The sequence below is a fragment of the Mugil cephalus genome, chromosome 3 (assembly GCF_022458985.1).
Source record: "Mugil cephalus isolate CIBA_MC_2020 chromosome 3, CIBA_Mcephalus_1.1, whole genome shotgun sequence".
Taxonomy (NCBI): Eukaryota; Metazoa; Chordata; class Actinopteri; order Mugiliformes; family Mugilidae; genus Mugil; species Mugil cephalus.
In genome coordinates, this window is record NC_061772.1 from 997,625 (window position 1) to 1,018,639 (window position 21,015).

At 39.5% G+C, this 21,015-nt stretch overlaps 1 long non-coding RNA gene across 1 annotated transcript; it reads left to right on the forward strand.

The window, feature by feature from the left end:
• Nucleotides 1–6,065: 6,065 nt before the first annotated feature.
• On the forward strand, nucleotides 6,066–19,822 carry LOC125005906. The gene is made up of 4 exons (XR_007112508.1): nucleotides 6,066–6,147; nucleotides 18,780–18,821; nucleotides 19,074–19,149; nucleotides 19,720–19,822. It is a non-coding gene; the product is annotated as an uncharacterized LOC125005906 (long non-coding RNA).
• Nucleotides 19,823–21,015: the final 1,193 nt, after the last annotated feature.

The window sequence follows — 21,015 nt, forward strand, 5'->3', positions numbered from 1 at the left end:
CGGTGTGTAAGTTTGCTAAAACTATGTCAGACTCCGTAGTTTTCTCTGGTCCCCTGCCCAATCTGACCAGTGACGATATGTATAGTCGCATGTCGTCATTCCACCGCTGGTTACCTAGGTGGTGTCCAGCAAATGACGTGGCCTATGTTGATAATTGGAACTCTTTCTGGGGAAAGCCTGGGCTGATTAGACGAGATGGAATTCATCCCAACTTGGCGGGTGCTTCTCTTATCTCTAGGAATTTGGCCGATTTTATTAACACCCCAAAACCATGATAACCCAGAGTTCAGCCCAGGAGGGAGAGTTGCAGTCTTACACGCCTCTCTGCTGCTTCTCTAGTACTGTCTCACACCCATAACTCCACAAACTCCATAGATGTGCTATCTGCTCCCAGGTTTTTTAAATGGAAAAATAACAATAGAGGAGTTATTCATAGGAACCTTATCCAAATCAACACAAATTCACTAGTACAACAGAGCAATAAGAAAATTAAATGTGGTCTTTTGAATGTCAGGTCTCTCTCATCTAAATCTCTTTTAGTGACTGATTTGATAACTGATCATCAGATTGATCTATTTAGTTTGACTGAAACGTGGCTGCAGGATGATGAGTATGTCAGTTTAAATGAGTCCACGCCACCCAGTCATAGTAACTATCACATTCCTCGAGGCACAGGCCGAGGAGGAGGAGTGGCAGCAATCTTCCACTCTGATTTATGTATTAATCCTAGATCTAAGCAAAGCTTTAATTCATTTGAAAGCCTCACTCTTAGTCTTGCGCATCCAGACTGGAAAACACAAAAACCAATTCTCTTTGTTGTGGTGTATCGCCCACCTGCTCCTTACTCGGAATTTTTAGCTGAATTCTCTGAGTTTCTATGTGATTTAGTGCTTAGAACAGATAAAGTCATTATAGTAGGTGACTTTGACATCCATGTTGATGTTGGCAGTGACAGTCTTAGCTCTTCATTAATGTCATTATTAGACTCAATTGGCTTTTCTCAGAATGTAAATGGTTCAACTCACTATTTCAATCGCACCTTAGATCTTGTGCTAACTTATGGCATAGACACTGAAGGTTTAACCGTATATTCTCACAACTCTCTATTGTCTGATCATTTTCTTGTAACATTTGAATTTACTATAAGTAATTACACAGAAATTGGAAAGACATTTAGTTATGGTAGACACTTATCTGATGATGCTGTGACTAGATATAAAGAATTAATTCCTTCAGTATTTACCTCAGTGCCTTATGTCACTGGTATGGATGACAGCAACCACAATCTAACTCCAACACAAATAGATTATTTTGTTGACAGCATGACAGCATCACTTAGTACAACTTTAAATCTAGTTGCTCCTCTGAAAAAGGTAATAAATTGAAGGAGGGTAGCTTCATGGTATAATTCACAGTTGCGTAGTTCAAAGCAGACAGTTCGAAAGCTGGAAAGAATTTGGCATTCCACTAGTTCTGAAGAAGCTCACATAGCCTGGAAAGATAGTTTAACAACTTATAAAAAAACTGTCCGTAAGATTAGGACAGCGTATTATTCGTCATTAATAGAAGAAAACAAGAACAACCCCAGATTTCTTTTCAGCACTGTAGCCAGGCTGACAAAGAGTCACAGCTCTGTTGAGCCATCTATTCCTTCAGACCTCAGCAGTAATGATTTCATGAGCTTCTTCACTGATAAAATTGTTGGCATTAGAGATAAAATTCATAGCACCCTTCCATCTGTCAAAGATGTAAGTACAGTGGCATTAGAAACCTCTGTAGGACATAGTCAATATTTGGATTCTTTCTCCCTAATTGATCTTCCTGAGCTCACTTCAGTTATTACAGCATCTAAACCATCAACTTGTCTTCTAGACCCCATCCCAACTAAGTTGCTCAAGGAGGTTTATCCATTATTTAATACCTCCATATTAAATCAGATAAACTTATCTTTATTAACAGGATATGTGTCCCAGTCTTTTAAAACTGCTGTAATTAAACCATTACTTAAAAAACCCACTCTTGACCCAGGTGTTTTAGCCAACTATAGGCCAATTTCCAACCTTCCTTTTATCTCTAAAGTTTTGGAAAGGGTTGTTGTCAATCAGTTGCTTGATCATTTAAACAGGAATGGTTTGTTTGAAGAGTTTCAGTCAGGTTTTAGAGCTCATCATAGCACAGAAACAGCTCTGGTTAAAGTTACCAATGATCTCCTCATGGCTTCAGATAATGGACTTGTCTCTATACTTGTCCTGCTAGATCTCAGTGCTGCATTTGACACTATTGATCACAATATACTACTACAGAGACTTGAAAATGTGATCAAAATTACAGGAACTGCACTAGACTCGTTTGAATCATATCTGTCAGACAGATTCCAGTTTGTCCATGTAAACAACAACTCTTCTATACAGTATATACCAAAGTAAGCTATGGAGTTCCTCAGGGTTCTGTGCTAGGACCAATATTATTCACATTATACATGCTTCCCTTAGGCAATATTATTAGAAAGCACGGCATAAACTTCCATTGCTACGCAGATGATACCCAGCTATATTTATCCATGAAACCAGATGAAACTAATCCGCTGGTTAAACTCCAAGCACGCCTTAAAGACATAAAGGCTTGGATTACATGTAATTTTCTACTTTTAAACTCAGACAAAACTGAAGTTATCGTATTTGGCTCTAAACATGTCAGAGATTCATTATCTAATCACCTACTTTTGTTGGATGGCATTACCTTGGCCTCCAGTACTACTGTGAAAAACCTTGGTGTTATATTTGACCAGGATATGTCCTTTAATTCTCACATAAAGCAGGTGACCAGGACTGCTTTCTTCCACCTTCGTAGTATCATCAAAATTAGGAGCATCCTTTCTCAGTGATGCGAAAAAACTAGTTCATGCAATTGTGTCTTCCAGGCTGGATTATTATAACTTGTTACTGTCTGGCTGTTCAAGTAGCTCTTTAAAAAGCCTGCAGCAAGAGCACTGACAGGAATTAGCAAGAGAGATCATATTACTCCAGTATTAGCTTCTCTTCATTGGCTCCCTTTAAAATCTAGAATTTAATTTAAAATCCTCCTCCTTACATACAAGGCCCTGAAAGGCTTAGCTCCATCATATATGAAAGACCTCATAGTACCATACTGTCCCAGCAGATCACTACGATCTCTAAGTGCAGGTCTGCTTGTGGTTCCTAGAGTTTCTAAAAGTAGAATGGTAGGTAGAGCCTTCAGCTATCAGGCTCCTCTCCTATGGAACCAGCTCCCAGTTTGGGTTTGGGAGGCAGACACAGGCTCTACGTTTAAGGTCAGGCTTAAGACTTTCCTTTTTGAAAAAGCTTATAGCTAGGGCTGGACTTAACCATCCCTTAGTTATGCTGCTATAGGCCTAGGCTGCAGGGGGACGATGCACTGAGGACATGTCCTCTCCTCTTTCTTCTCTGGCTCCTGTCCTCTAATATCTTATCATTTTATTTTCTATCTCTTATCATTTACTAACCACTGTGTCTTACTCTCCCCCCTCCGCTCCCCTCCCCCTCCATCATCTTGTGAGGGTCTCTGGTCTGGAGTGCTGAATATCTGACCTATGGAGTTCTAAGCTACATCTGCTGCCGTGGCCTCATCAACCCGCGCATTCTTCATGGTCTGGAGTGCTGTGTATCAGACCTGTGGAGCTCCATAAACTACATCTGGCCCAGTCATCATGACCTCCTCCAGTTGCCCACTCCTACCTAGATGAACAATTCACCAACCTGCCCATAATTCCTGTTATACTCACAAACTGTCACAGATCATCAGCTATGTGTTATATTACTAGACCCTACATGTTTCCTTCCACTTGATGTATGTATCTATGACAGAAGTTTGTTTATCTTGTTTCTCCTGCTCTTCTTTTCTCTCTATCTTCTCTGTTTCTACCCGGCTGGCCTTCGGCAGATGGGTCCCTCTATATGAGCTGGGTTCTGCTCAAGGTTTCTTCCTGTTAAAAGGGAGTTTTTCCTTGCCACCGTCGCCCTCAGGCTTGCTCTGGAGGTTGCAGGCTGTTTTTTGTGAAGCGTCTTGAGACGATTTGTATTGTTATTGGCGCTATATAAATAAAACGGAATTGAATTGAATTGAATTGAATTGAATTAATCATTCCTCTCTTTTTTCACCAAGGGAAGCCAACTCTGCTTGGCTTCCATTCGGACAACAGCGTAATACCATATTTGGCTATGTAACATTTATGGGGCGCTGTTTTACACACTGTAAAATCCTCAATAATTAAGAAGAGAAATAATGAAGAGATTAAGCGACACAACAGAGAATTGCCAAAACTGTTAAGAAGAGTGTTTTTATTTAATGTCAGCCACAGTGATAAAAAAGAGAGGAAGCATGGCTTCGCTTGGACTCCAGGAGAAAACGCCACTGGTGCACATCATGAACAAGTGCGTTTAACAGAATTGAATTGTTTTGCAATCAACCAGATCTTTGAAATTGAGTATTTTGAGTTTGATGAAGAGTTGGTTTGTTAGTTCTTTATAATTGCTGTCTGCTATAATATGGCTCTTTCTTGAATGATGAATATTGAATCTGTGTGTTGTCTTGTATGTGTTCCCCTAAGTTAGGTGTAAAGTGTTTTTAGATTGAGGAATTCTTTTACTTATTTATTTCATATACTCTATCTATAATTTCTATGTCATTTGTCCTGAGTTTGTTTAAATTAGTTGCTCATTTCCCATATATAAGGAATTTAGTTTTATCTTCTATTTAGTGTTTAGTTTATTTGATTAAACCAGCTCTTCCGCTTTTGCAGTTAAGTTTCCACTGTATCCAGGGGCCTCATGTATAAAGACTTGCATGGATTTCTCACTGAAACGTGGCGTGCGCTAAAATTCAGAAATTGGTGTCTGCCCAAAAAAAATCAGATGTATCAAAGTGTTCGTGCACCTGGATCCAAGCACTTTTCGTTTGTACGTCCCAATCAACGTGGAATTTAGCGCACATGTAGGAGTGCCAAACTCCTCCCTGTCCACACCCCAATTTAAATATGCAAATTTATTTAAATATGGCCTGCATCGCGGATTTCCCACTCTGCACAATCGAATTTTCAGCATGAGGTCGAAGTGTTATTAAATGAAGTGGAGACATGCAGTGATACTCTATTTCGTAGCCTGTCGTCAGACATAAACACAAAAATAAAGAAAAGTGAGTGGGAGCATGTGTGTGACGCTGTTAATGCCGTGGAGCAGCGCGCACACGGAAATAAAAAAGAAATGGTCTGACATAAAGGTGGAAGTGAAGCGGAGGATTTCGGAACACAGCCGAAACGTGATCGCAACGGGCAGGGGGTCAGGAGGGTACGAACGGACCCCCTCCGACCAGAGAGCGGCCGTCATAGTGGGTGACACAGCTCTTGACGGAGTTATGGGAGCCCATTAGTGACACAGATCATCCCCAAGGTAAATGTGTTAAACTCAGAAATATTGTCATTATACTGGTCGTACAATAGGCTGTTGACATCCGCCCGCCTGGCCGTGTCCTCACCCAAACTGTACCGGAATCACTAGACCAAAATTGTCAGATCCGTGCCATCAATTATTGTCTGGGTCAAATAATAAACGTCCTTGGAGATATTTGCAACGCAATAAATGCTCTTGTAATAAGTTAAATTGTGTCCTTGCCTCTTTACATGGTTGAAATGACATGCTACCGGGTCCATATCGCTTCCCGAGATCTGGCATCCCGTTCCTCTGGTGGGGGGATGTACTCTGGCAGTGCTATGCCGTGGCGATGTGCCACGTTGTGCAGGACGCCACGGGGTATTACAATGTGGTACACCTTCTCCGGTCGTAGAGCAGCACTCCCCCCGACCTGTCCAAGCAGCACCATTGTCCCTTCAGCGGGCTGATTGCCCTCTCCGACACTGCCTGGAACAGACGCCATTTTTTTCTCTCAGACACAAGGTGAACAGCAGCAGAGCAGACCGTACTCGGAGAATCTGTAGCAGAAAACAAATGAGAGGAGTAGCAGACAGCTGCAGATAAAGGCAGAGAAGTCCACAGGCAAACCCAGTAGTCACAGGCGAATCTAGGGTTCATCCTGATAAACTGAAAGCTGAAGAGAGAAAAAAACCCTTTGTGAGCGTAAATGCTTGAAACTCCGGTGAGTTAGCACTTAGTTAGCTGTTCATTCATTAGCTGCTCAGAAGGAAAAAATGCATTAATTTTGTTATTAACTTGGTTCAAGTTCGTCTATGGTGCTTAACATATGCCATAAGATGCTTTCCAGTGTATTTCTGTGACTTTTGTGCACTTCATACCGTAGTTTATTGTTTAAAAATATCGCTAGTTAGTGTTTATGCTAGTAGTGACGGCTTTATTCTAATTGCTAGGCCGAAATGCTAATTTCTTTATTGTTTATGCTTAGCTCATGCTAATCGCTATGCTAAGCGCTAGGCTAAAACTAAGATACATGCATTTTGCATTGGGAATATGCAGTTTATTTTTTATGCTACTCGAACTGCTCATTTTGTGTTATTAGCCACTGCAAAGGGTGACAGTACCATTTAAGGTGTGATATATTTCATTTTTATATTGCATTTTAGTGTTGTTAAAGAGTTGTTAAATGTTAACGTTAAAAATTGAAGATAAATCGAGGTTAAAAATGATGCATAAATTATGTGCCTGTTTAACAATAGTATTTCTGTTCTGATAATTCATGAATAATTGAGTACATTTATGGTTAAAACTTATTTAAACTTAGTTTTTAATTCATAATAATTCATTTATTGTGTGTTTATGTATTTCCTTGATTTTTGGTTGAATTGAATGCAAAGGGTCACAGTTTAAGCGAAACTTGGAATTTTGCGACCATTTTTGGAAAGCGTTTCATTTAAAAATGTAGCAGGCTAACTATGGGCTCAAATTTGTCTCATTATTAATGCACAGAGAGTGATCTACAAATATTTTTGATTTGCACACATATTTTATCGACAAATACAAATTTCTAATTTGTAACTTGTATTTTGGTTTTTACAAGTACTTGTAAATATATTGTGTTTTTGTAAATACAAAATTTTCCATTTGTAAAAACAAAAAAGCCATTTGCAAAACTCAAAATTCTGATTGTGAAGTATGACTCAAAATTTGTGGATCGTCTTTAATACACGCATCTCTTTCCTCACGCATTTTTGAGACGTTCTTGCTGAAGATCCACACAGATCCACAAACAAATAGCTCATGATTTGCAAATGGCCTGCCCCAGAACTATAGAGTAAAACAGAGTTACAACACACTGATGTCGCCGCTAGGGCTGTCACATGGTTCATGTAAGCCTCAGTAGTTCCAAATAAACCACAAGCTGTCATAGCGATCATTGTTTTTGAGCTATTGCATGGTAAATACCAAAATAAAACAACACACACGTTTTTTTTTTTTTTTTTTGACTGTTTTTGCACTATTGCTTGTATGTTAGTGTCAATTATGCTTTTGAGCTGTGGGGTTAACAATTGAAAGTATTGCATTGATTACTTTTTAATAATAATAATAATAAACTTTTGGAGGGAAAAGTTAAGAAAAGTGTGTTAGCTTGGCTAGGTTACTTACATGTAGGAGACTAAAGGACATTTAGTTCTTTTTGTAGGACATGCATCAGAACCATGGAGACTTCAAGATGGAGTCATGTATCAGATCTATCAAACAACCACTAATTATGGTTGAATATGATCAGTCAAAATCAAGCAATTATTCACACTTGAAATTTATGTTAGAGCTGATGGACTGGAATAAGTGTGACTGGTACAAAAGTTGTTAAACAAGATTTTTTTATTATTTTTTATATATAAAAATATTGAAATAAGAACAATTATGTGTGTGTGCAAGAAAAAAATTAATGTGAATAATAATTAATAATATATTGTTATTACCATTCATAAAATATTATTAATAAATAATAAGAATAAGAATAACAAACTAGAACAATAACAGCAGTGTATGTGTTAACAAACAAAAACCATTAACAGACAAACAAAGTGGGGTAATGAAACCATAAACACATACAGAGGGCTCTGGAAAAGGGGAAAAAATGTCCTCACTCAAGACTGCCTGGAAAAGGGCTCATGCATGTGTCTCGGGACGAGGCTAAAAGCTGGTGGCATAAATGGACAGAGATTGTAAAGGTGAAGGTAGGGTCACAAGATCTTGCTGTGTTTAAGGGTCCTCAATGAAAACTTCAAACCAATACACAAGCAAACAAGACCTTTTATGGCAGTTCCATTCACACCCTTCTCATGCTTTTCATCTGTATCCTGTAAAAAAGTCAGGGTCAGGGAGAATGGTTGGATAAGACAGCAGGTAGCGCTTAGTCTGTACTTGATTTAATACATTCCCGGCATCATATCAGTGGGTGGAGATAGACTGCTAGATAAACAGATAGACAAAACTGAACTTAGCCTATAACTTAATGACATCATTACCTCCCGGAAGTTACACTCTGAGGACAACCAGTCAATGGAAATAAAAAGAGGCACACGGAAGTTGAGACCAGATGCTGTCCCAACCATCTTTATCCATTGCTCCAAGCTCAAGAGGAGGAAAACACCTTTGAGGATGATGGGTTCTGCAGAAGTTAAAACACCTGATGACCACACTGTACAAAATCAAACCTTGATATGATACCAGTGAACAGTTTTCCCCATTTCATGTATTTCAAAAACAAGCTATTGTCAACAGACTTGTCAGTTTCACTTCTTCTAGGGATGCAGTGTAGGTGGCATAAATACATATAACACCAACAATACGTTGTTATTACAGAGGGAAAAACTGAGGTGCAGTTAGAGGCGAGTGAGAGGGATGTACCAAGTGACATGAAGCAGAGGTCAGCAGACAGCCAGGGGCCAGTCAGTCCAGGGCCGGTGTTCAAGCGGACACTTTAACAGGGACAGGAACCAGTCTCCCGGGAACCAGCGTGCCAGGTGCCAGTCAGTCAAGGGCCACTCATCCAGGAACCAGTGTGCCAGGGGCCAGTAATGACAGGGCCAGTGTGGAGGACAAAAAAGAATCAATTTGGCACTTAGGAGAAGAAACAACAACCTTCAACAAAAGTTTACTTCAATTTTCAGTCAGGACCAGATTCATGCACCCAGCCAAAAGAAAAAAGGGGTGATTCGCTGGGGCAATGAGACCATCAAAAAGGCAATTCAAATTCGATTTGCAGCAGGCACAACAGGATACAAAACCCTGCAAAACATGGATTCCACATCCCATAGAGCCACACCGGCGGCTCTTTTTCATGGTGGATGTCCCACATCTACTCAACTTGAAGAGCGCCCTTGTCCGTGGTCAGTTCATCACCATTCCACAAAAAGTGGTGAACAAAGAGCACATACTGTCCAGTGTGGTGTCTTGGAGCCTTAAAACTTTGAAAAGATGAAAGTTAGCTCAGCCATACACATCTTCAGTGCTGCCTTAAAGTACCTGGTAGAGGAAGAGCAGCGTCCTGAATCAAACCTCACCACATCATGGTTCCTGGAGAAGATGGACCACTGGTTTGACCTTATGTCGTCCCGCCACGTTGAGACTGCCCTCTCTCGGTTCTGAATGGAGGAGTATGAAAGGGCCATCAGATTTCTCCAAGAGAGCATCCATCTTTTTCGTGGCCTAAAGATAGGGGGAAAGAGCAGCTGGAAGCCGGTCCAGACAGGATTGGTTATGGCCACAACAACCATACTGCAGGTCCAGGAAGATCTGTTGAGCCAGGGTCTCAAATTTGTCCTTACAAGCCAGTTCACACAGGACTGCCTGGAAAACATGTTTGGATGCATACGTTAGAGGAACCCAGTGCCTGTGGAGTTCCACTATGCCCTACGGGCTGTCACTGTTGGACAGTTCCTGTCCACAGTGCATACAGGCTCTTAAATGGATGACAGCTGTGACCACCTAGCAGACTTCCTGGAGATCAAAACCATAACCAGCAGTCCTAAAGGTCTGAGAGTGGAGCAGCTGGTCAATCTGACATCACCACCACCTTCACAAAAACAGATTCCTGTGTTCTTTACCATCTGGCTGGATACTTTGTGAAGTGTGTCTTCAGCTCCTCACTCTGTGAGATGTGCAAGCATGCACTTGTGCAAAATTCAGATGATGCACATGAGAATGCTGTTCTGCTGCAATTGAAGGATATCAAACAGGGTGCACTATATCGGCCATCTGATGAGGTCTTCACTGTCGTCCAGCACATGGAGCAGCTGTTCCATTCAAGGACAGATGATTTTCTCATGGAGTGCACCAATACTGTGGAACACCTGGAACAGGAGGCCATGCTTCTGCTTCTGCAGCAAGAGTCAGAATAAGAAGGCCGAGAAGGCTCAACCTCCTGCACCAAAGGCCATAACATCTAGGCCATAACATCTAGGCTACTTCCAAATACCTTGCTTATTGCCATGGATGTATTTGGCCTCTCCAGTGCTTCTCAACCTCCAGCAACCACCAGCATCTTCCTGCAGCCATCAGTGAGACACCAGCAAACAGTCACCACTAGCAGCTTCCAAATGCAGCAGAAGCCACCAGCAGCAGCAGCAGCCTCTGCAGTACCAGCCACTGCCAGCAGGAGCAGCCACCACCAGCTGGAGCTGGAGATGTGTATTGAACTTTGTCCCTGTTAAATAACAAACAAATTGTTAATGTTCTATTGTTGTTTTATCTGTGTCTTGTAACACTGTGACATTGAGTGCTTTGAAAGGCGCCTCTAAATAAAATGCATTATTATTATTATCGTAGTAGTAGTTATAGCAGCAGCAGCTTACAACAGCAGGTAGCATTTAAGTAATAGTACCAGTAATAGCAGTAGCATTTTAGTATTAGCATTAGTGGTAGTATTTTGGTAATGTTTTAAAACCTAACAATCAAAACAACTTTACATAATGTCACCTGACAACAAAAGGTTAACAGACTGTAGTGAAGTTATCACGTTAATTACCTCACGTTAACCTCCGTTACCAAGCTTTCAGCTAGGTCCCTAAATCCATGACATTTTTAACATCAAGATCGACATTTCATGCAAACCAAATGTAAAAGTAACGATGTGAGTATACCTGCTATGTGACCATTGCTCGGCAACGACAATACTGAGTCATACAAGCAGAATTTTCAGTTTTACAAATGGCTTTTTTGTTTTTACAAATGGAAAATTGTGTTTTTCTACAAAAACACAATATATTTACAAGTACCCCTATTTGTACACAGCAAACTGAGAAGAGTTGAATTCTTGGTGTTAAACTAGACATACACTAGCAGAGTTAATTATACTCTGGGTAGAGTTAATCCATTATAATTAACTCTCAGTCGATAAATAGTTGTTGTCAAAACCAAGTGTAAAAAGGAAGTGTCACTAAAGTAAACCTCTAGGTGTAAATGTTTAAATATTAACTCCGAACTTCTTACTCTAAACTCTGATCCTGTATTTAACACCTCAAGTGTTGTAGGATTACATAAGAATTATATTGACACCTTTTAAGTGTTATGTTGGTAACACTTGAGTAGTTAAGAAATAGTCCTGAGAGAGTTAATTGCATAACTACATGAAAGTGTTAAAAAAAAAACTAACACTGGTTGGTGTGAGGCAGTGTTAAAATTAACTACAAGAAGAGTCAAATTAACACTAACTTAGTGTAAATGTTAAATTAACACTCTGAGGTGTGGATCCATATAGACACTTTAAAAGTCTTAAGATCAACTCTTACAGTGTTAATTTCGGTATGCTGATTTTACTGTTAAAAAAAAAATACAAGTTACAAATTAGAAATTTGTATTTGTGGATAGCAAAACATGTGCAAATCAAAATTATTTGTAGATCACCCTCTGTGTGTTTACAAGTATTACTGAGACAAATTTAAGCCCATAGCTAACTAGTTACCTAGGACAAGCTTGTTTGGGATGAGCATACAGTGGGGGAAATAAGTATTTGATCCCCTGCTGAATTTGTAATTTTGCCCACTTCCATAGAAATGATCAGACTCTGGTTTTTATGGTTGTTTACTGGTTATGGGTATAGACAGAATATCAATCGAAAATGCATAAAAAACACACAATCTAAAAGTTATAAATTGTTATGTATTTTATTAAGGGAAATAAGTATTTGATCCCCAACAATTCACTTAGAATTCAGGCTCCTACAGATTGGCTGGTGCGCATGTGGCACACAGCTGTGCTCAGTCAACTAATTACCAATACTCCTGATCTTAACTCGTCATGTATATAAAGCACACCTGCTCTAAGAATCAGTTTCTTACATTCCAACTTCTACAGCACCATGGGCAAGACCAAAGAGCTGTCAAAAGATGTCAGGGACAAGATTGTAGACCTGCACAAGGCTGGTATAGGTTACAAAACCATCAGCAAAAGGCTTGGTGAAAAGGTGACAACTATTGGTGCCATTATTCGCAAGTGGAAGATCCATAAAAGGACCATCAACTGTCCTCGGTCTGGAGCTCCCCGCAAAATCTCGCCTCATGGAGTGAGGATGATGATGAGAAAGGTGAGGGAGCAGCCTAAAACAACACGGCAGGAGCTTGTAAATGATCTGGAAGCAGTTGGGACCTCCGTCACCAAGTAAACAGTTGGCAACACACTGCACCGTTATGGATTGAACTCTTGCAGTGCCCGCAAGGTCCCCCTGCTCAAGAAGGCACATGTACAGGCCCGCCTTAAGTTTGCCAGTGAACATCTAAATGACTCAGAGAAGGCTTGGGAGAAAGTGCTGTGGTCTGACGAAACCAAAGTTGAGCTATTTGGCATTAACTCGACCCGCCGTGTTTGGAGGATGAAAAAACGTGAGTATGACCCAAAGAACACCATACCCACGGTTAAGCATGGAGGTGGAAACATCATGTTTTGGGGCTGTTTTTCAGCAAAGGGTACAGGGCAACTCCACCGCATTATGGGGCCAATGAATGCAGCCATGTACTGTAACATCTTGGACAAAAACCTTCTTTCCTCAGCAAGAACACTGAAGATGCCTCGTGGGTGGGTTTTCCAACATGACAATGACCCAAAACATACTGCCAGGACAACAAAGGAGTGGCTCAAGAAGAAGCATATTAAGGTCATGGAGTGGCCTAGTCAGTCTCCAGACCTTAACCCGATCGAAAACCTGTGGAGGGAGCTGAAGCTCCGAGTTTCCAAGAGGCAGCCAAGAAACTTGAAGGATTTAGAGACTGTCTGTAAAGATGAATGGGCCAAAATCCCTCCTGCGCTGTGTGCAAACCTGGTGACCAACTACAAGAAACGTCTCATCGCTGTGCTTGCCAACAAAGGTTTCTCTACAAAGTACTGACTTGTGTTGTGCTTGGGGATCAAATACTTATTTCCCTTAATAAAATACATAACAATTTATAACTTTTAGATTGTGTGTTTTTTATGCATTTTCGACTGATATTCTGTCTATACCCATAACCAGTAAACAACCATAAAAACCAGAGTCTGATCATTTCTATGGAAGTGGGCAAACTTACAAATTCAGCAGGGGATCAAATACTTATTTCCCCCACTGTATGTCTTTATCGACAGAGGGATTTTAAAAAGATATGTCTGAGCAAACTGAAACAAGCACTGTCTGACAACAACGGAGTACATGTTCTCATTAGGATGTCTATGTTCATCACGTGGCGAAACGTATTGCGTCACTCCTGATTCTGCCCCGCTTTTGTGTATGCAAGAACAGCTGTGTGTGGTTCTTCCAGGCCCGGGATGAGATCTATCTTATTGACCGCCCCCCCCATCCCTCCTTTTCCCTTGCTCTTCCTCTCCTCTCCTCTGCTCTTCCTCTCCTGTTGCTCTCCTCTGCTCTTCCTCTCCTGTTGCTCTCCTCTGCTCTTTCTTTCCTCTCCTCTGCTCTTCCTCTCTCATCGGTAGCCTGACTCTGTCCAACAGCAGGGCAGCGGGACTCTCCCGCATTACTCTCTCTTACACCTGACTGCAGCTGTATCTCTCTCCTCTCTGTCTCATCTTGTCTGATGGAGCAACTAAACTCAACTGTTTCTGTCAAAGATAATGTGTTGTGTCAGGCTTGCTAATGGACGTTAACATTAGAGCTGGCCGTACAAGGCTGGTAAACGTTGGCTGCGCTGTTTCTTACCTTGCTCTACGCTGACTTCACTCGTTCCAGCTTCACCGTCACCACCTTTTTTTAAATATTTTGTCAGAAAATCTCTAAGCTCTTTATTTTCTTTTTCTGTTTTCCTTTATTTTCTGAGCACCGGACTTGTGCTGACCGTACACTTTGAGCGTGCTGAACTTCAAATCAAATGACAACATCAAATTTTGATCAGTGGCCAAACCATTTTTGTGTTGGGGGTGGGGGGGTTCTTGACCACTATTTCAAGGACAATTAGGAAGAAAACAATAAAAAGCTTCTATGTAACTCAAGTATTACATATTTTCTCCACAAATAGGCCTTTTTTTTTTCTTCTTTTTTTTATAATTATTCCATAATTTAATGAGGGCCCAGTTCTCAAAGGGATCCTCAAAGCACAGGCCAAGGAAGAGGAGTGGCAGCAATCTTCCACTCTGATTTATGTATTAATCCTAGATCTAAGCAAAACTTACATTTATTTGAAAGCCTTACTCTTAATCTTGCTCATCCACAAAAGCACAAAAAACTATTCTCTTTGTTGTGGTGTATCGCCCACCTGGTCCTTACTCTGAATTTTTAGCGAGTTTCTATGTGATTTAGTGCTTAAATCAGATAAAGTCATTATAGTAGATGACTTTAACATCCATGTTGATGTTGGCAGTGACAGTCTTAGCTCTTCATTTATGTCATTATTAGATTCAATTGACTTTTTTCAGAATGTAAATGGTTTAACTCACCGTTTCAATCACACCTTAGATCTCGTTCTAACTTATGGCATAGAAACTGAAGGTCTAACCATATATTCTCACAGCCCTCTATTGTCTGATCATTTCCTTTTAACATTTGAATTCACAATAAGGGATTACACTGAAACTGGAAAAACATTTCATTACGGTAGACACTTATCTGATGATGCTATAACTAGATATACGGAATTAATTCCTTCAGTATTTACCTCAGTGCCTTATGTCACTGGTATGGATGACAGTAACCACAATCTAACTCCAACACAAATAGATTATTTTGTTGACAGCACGACAGCATTACTTAGTACAACTCTAAATCTAGTTGCTCCTCTGAAAAAGGTGATAAATCGAAGGAGGGTAGCTTCATGGTATAATTCACAGTTGCGTAGTTCAAAGCAGGCAGTTTGAAAGCTGGAAAGAACTTGGCATTTCACTAATTCTGAAGAAGCTCACATAGCCTGGAAAGATAGTTTAACAACTTATAAAAAAAAAAAAAACTCTGTAAGATTAGAACACCATATTATTCCTCATTAATAGAAGAAAACAAGAACAACCCCAGATTTCTTTTCAGCACTGTAGCCAGGCTGACAAAGAGTCACAACTCTGTTGAGCCATCTATTCCCTCAGACCTCAGCAGTAATGACTTCATGAGCTTCTTTACTGATAAAATTGTTGGTAGTAGAGATAAAATTCATAGCATCCTTCCAGCTGTCGAAGATGTAAGTACAGTGGCATTAGAAACCTCTGTAGGCGCTAGTCAATATTTGGATTCCTTCTTCCTAATTGATCTTCTTGAGCTCACTTCAATTATTACAGCATCTGAACTATCAGCTTGTCTTAGAACAACATTCATGTCATGTACACAGACTACACTGTAAACCCGAACAATACTACTAAGTATTGTGAAAACAACAATCAAAATCTGCTATCAAGTCAACCCAACTTTAAGTTTCTAAGTGTTCCGAACGAGGAATGAAGTTGTAATTTTGTGCTACTTAAATTGTCTGACTGATCATCACTATCTTACTCAAAACCTTTGAATGCACGGAGGCGTGCACCTGTGTAATACCTTTAATGTATTACACAGGTTCGTATGCCACGGGCAGAGACGTATTTAGAAAAGTATAAAAATTGTTTATTTTGTTTATTTTGCATTTAACCATTTCATATAAACATCTACCTCCTGGGGCAAAACTCCTCAGGTGGCGTTGTCGATATACCTTTTCTATCCTCCACTTGCCACATAAGTATGAAAATAAAGTCTTCCAAAACTCACCCGCATGTTGTTCAATTGCATAAAAGCCACAACGAAATCGTTTTTGTTTGTCTGCGCTTTACTTTACACATTCAGCATAACACACGGTCACAGTGCATGAACTGGGTGCAATAAATATAATGACGATAAATATTTTCAGTCAACGTTATTTTTATTATTTTTAAATGTATTTCTGATGGTAAAGTTAACATTTGGTTGAAAATAAGCCGGTATGATCCGGTTGTATGATGGCTGAAGGAGGCGAGCCCCCCGAACTTTCCCCCCGTCTAAAAGGACCAAGTTGGCTGTATTTATACTTCGGCTACCATAAAAAGACAGACCGCCACGGCTTGGAGGAAGAAGGTAACGTATAGTAGCAGTGCAAAGAGGAAATACATCCTATATGATAGTGAGCAAATATCCAAAAACTGTTGACATTCAGTTTTAAGCTCCTACCTGTATTTATTAGTGGCTACGGCGTTTCGCCTGAGGCCTAGCCCCAAGGCCCCTATTGTTATCCCCCCTATTTCTTCTTATTATTTTTTTTCTCATTTCCTCCCCATTTTCGTCTACAGCTACGGCTCGCAGAGCTGTATTGGTGTGCTATTACTTTTCTTTCCAAAATACGAATTTTTCGCGATAACTGCGATAAATTTCCCATTGAAAATGAATGGGACGGCCTAAAAAAACACATTTTTATAAAGGTCTACTGCTCAGGCATACTTTCACCTACAGACTTCATTTAAACTTTAAAATGTAGACACAAGCCTTGTGTATTGGTGTATTATAATTTCCTCGTTTTGATAGGTCTTATCGTTGTTCATCAATCACTGTTCAATGACCATGATCTTTTTCGAAAAATTTCGTTTTAGAGTGCGGAATCTTGGTACTTAGAGTGAGAGAACGTGTGTGAAAATGCCAGAAATTTTCTCTTTCCACAATTTACACACTAGACACATGATTTTTTTCCACAGTTGTAGACAAACTTGATGTGTCTCTCACAATGTGCTTGGCAAAGCAGTGAGACGTACAGAATTTAAACTGCAAGCCTTTGTTCGCAGTAAAGTACCTGTCTGCTCTCCATTCACTCCAATGCAAAGATTTTCTGAGAGAAGAAGTGACCTTTGTCTTTAACTCGCGAGTGTGTCCAAAATATTTACTCTACAAGGACAAAAAACATTAAAGTCTTCAGGAAGGTCTTACGACACCCACGGTCTGCTTGTTTTTCTGATAGGAGTTACGGATTTTATCACAGTAAGCCCAAATGTGAGACCAGCGAAAATCTAGGAAATCTAGCTCTTTTCTGTGTCCTGGCTCTGCGTGCTTCCGTCGTCATTGATGACCACTGTGAGTTGCCACGGCAACCCCTGAGCCGCAGCTCTGGGCCACAGCTGAGACCAATTCATTAATCAGCTGTCTCTGCTGTTAATACAGCTGATCCCTGTGTCCCATACATTAATGTTACAACAACATTTTTTGTCACTAAAAATAATTCATATATGTCGTGGCTTGAGCTGCAGGCTTAGCCTCAGTTAAAGGACTTCATTAAGGACTGCACTCATTTTTTATTTAGAAAGAATTCAGTTATTTATTATTATTATTATTATTATTATTTATTTTAAATACATATTTACCAATGTTCGATCATGTTCTATATATGTTTAAAAATAAAAGACGGTTCAATAGAATTTTTTTTTCTTTTTTTGGTTTTAAATGCAGACATTTCAAAATTTCACATTTTATAGCCGTAAACATAATACCGTGAAACCGTGTTATTTTTACCTAAGGTTATCATACCGTCAGAATCTCATACCGGCCCATGCCTAGTTCAGGGTTTCCGCTACATGTAATTGATCGTGGCGCACTACCACTGCAAAATAAAAGCCACCACACCTTCAGAATGATGTTTTTTTGTCTAAACAATGTAAAGCACGGTTTCCACTAATGTACCAGTTAACATTACTTTGCACCCCTTTCCACTTCTCAGTTACAGCTCTAAAGTTACTCGTTACAGGGACCAGCAACTACTTTTGTCCTGTTTGAAATCAGGCATGTCTACACAAACAATAAGTATTAAGAAAAAATAGCCCAGTTAATAACATAAATAATACCACTGAAATCTCCATGGTACCACACATAATATGTACAATTTGGTCTGTTGAAGTTTTTGCACTATGAAGCCAACATTTTTTTTATTCGTTTTTAACCTTCCTTTATATCTGCAGGACACTGACATCATTGCAGACGTCACTCAAGTCCTTAACTGTCATACCCGAAGACAGACAGCAGCCAGCTCCTCATGCTCTGCACCTTGAACCCTCTAGCATTGCTATCATACTGGAAGGCAATATCGTCGTGGATGACATTGTTACGTTTGGGCTAATATACGATCTTCATTTGGCTGTTTTGTGCTCCAGTAGGCCTAAAGGATCGCCTGAAACTCGTCCAGAGAGAAAGGTTTCGCAGTGCAAAAATAAGTGCGATTAAAATGTGTTTTTTGTAACACATTAAAATTTTTGTGTCGTTAATTAATCTTAACGCATTAAAGTCCTGGCCCTAATCCCACTAAATACATTTTATTTTTTTTTTCAGATAACGTCAGGTGAACCGAAGGAGTTATTCACTTCGAGAAAGCAGACATACTAATTATTTGTCTTCCCCTGTAGGCTGAAGTTGGTACCCAGCACAAGGCATCCTAGGCAAACAAGGTAATGCTTATGTTCATTTTTAATGTAAAGATGTATCCATTAAATTTAATGTTGATGATAATTGTCTTTGCTTTTAACTGTATTTTTTGGTGAGCCCGATAATGCAGTTTTCTATGTTTAAAGGGATAAAATCTCACAATCTGTGTTTTAAAATTTATAAATTACTTTTATTTCTAGCTAAAATAGTCTAATTAGAAATTTGGACTGCATTGTTTGAGTGGTTTCAAAGTACTATTTTATGTCGTCCCACAGGATCAAACACCTGAGACCAGTGAAGAGCACAGAGCAGTGAATGGCCCAGAACACATACACACCTATACAGATGTGTGTATGTGGTGTTTGTATACTTACAGTTCTGTTGCTGTGACCAAAGTGGTTTGAAGAAAAACACATCTGAATAAAACATTGAAATATTCTACATTTGTTGTAAGCATCATATCATCACAAAAAGTCATTACAAAGAAATTAAAAAATATATACAAATTAAAACAAATATTTTAAGTACAGAGAGAAAGTGATCAAGCCAACCAGACCTCCATCAGGCAGGGGTGAGCTGCTTTTTTTTTCTCACCCATTGACAATAATGCAGAATGGGTGATGGAAATGGGACTCTTATTTTGAAGTTCTAATCCTAATTTCTAATCTATTTTATTGTACATAGGTCATCACACTTGGCTTGACAGGAGGGGGGCAACACTCAAGGACATTGTCCACACTTTAGTTTTTTAAAACAGAATTGAACCTTTCACATGGACTTTTGGCAATGCTCATGAGTAAAGTGATCATGACTGCAACTTTTATGTATAAATATGATGAGCCATTGAGCTGTTTGCCATGTTATGTGCACCAGATTATCTTCTGATAATTTTTTTTCATTTATTTGTTATGTCATTTTCAGATGCTGTAAGGCTTGCTGGGCTGGGGACAGAGAAGAGGGGAGGAAAATTTGTCTGCCAGCATGCAGGCAATGGCAATCTACAGAATTAAATTTTTAAGAAGCATTTTTAAATAAAATGTTAAAATGCAGTCTATTGTATTCTTGTTTTGTTTTTGTACATACAGTTAATTCGCTAATAGCACATGAGCATAGGATACCAGGAGACATGTCTTCTGCATGAATAACTGAATGAATGGATAAGTATATAAACAAATAAATAAATAAATTAAAAAATAAAAACCACTGCAGTACCACTTTGGTTCAATTATGGCATCCTTTTGGGTCAGTGTGGGCTAGTTTTTGGCTTTTTTAGTTTTTGGTGTTATTATGTCAGTGACACGCTGACAGCACCAGTGCCAGTATTCATTCAGTTTTTTAAAAGGATGTCTGTCAGTCAATGGGGAGAAAATAAGCGACAGGGACCACAGAAGCAGGCATGAGTGAGAAAAAGAGTGAAAAGTACCAATGTGGTCGGAGGCCCTGTACACATTTTGGTGAGTGAAATAGTTGAACTGTCAAAACTAGGACAATTGCCATTGCTGCCACAGCCACTGCATAACTGTCATCTCAAACTCATCTCTGTGTACCTTTCCATCATCCATCACTCCAAACCCGGACCGGATTTACAAATTGTCTTGACTGACTGAACTGACCACAAATTATTTTGACTTGACTTCTGCTTTGGGAAACTGAATTGAATTTTTTGTTTAGTTGTTTAAACTGAACAGATTTTTTTTCCTTTTGGAAATTTTTGCCTGATTTCATTGCGGGATTTTTTTTGGGACTATGGTGAGTGGAATTTCAATTGTTTGTTTGAAAGAGAATCTTGTGTTGTGTTTTCATTTATATGGTCATTCATTGTAAGGGTGCTTATTTAATTATGCATCCTTGTGTATAGATTGAGCTGGTTGTTAAATGGAAAATCTAAATGAAAAACAAATAGTAACTGACTTACCTTATGTATAAGGAGAGAAACCTGGCTGGCACCCCAAACAAAAAAGTAGCTAGCCAAACTGCTACATGAAAAAAATGACACCCCTGATGGTTCACCGAACTGGGAAATCGTTGAATGATACGTGAAGGAAAAAAGATAAAACTACCACACACCGGATTCACCGGATTAAAGCCCAACCACTTTAATTTTGTGAGACAAAAGGAATAAAATGGCTGTTAACTCAGTCCTTGTTGGAAGACAAAATGGCCTATGACTTGATGTCTTTGTTTGATGATGTGAGGAGCATTTCCTTGTACCGAGTT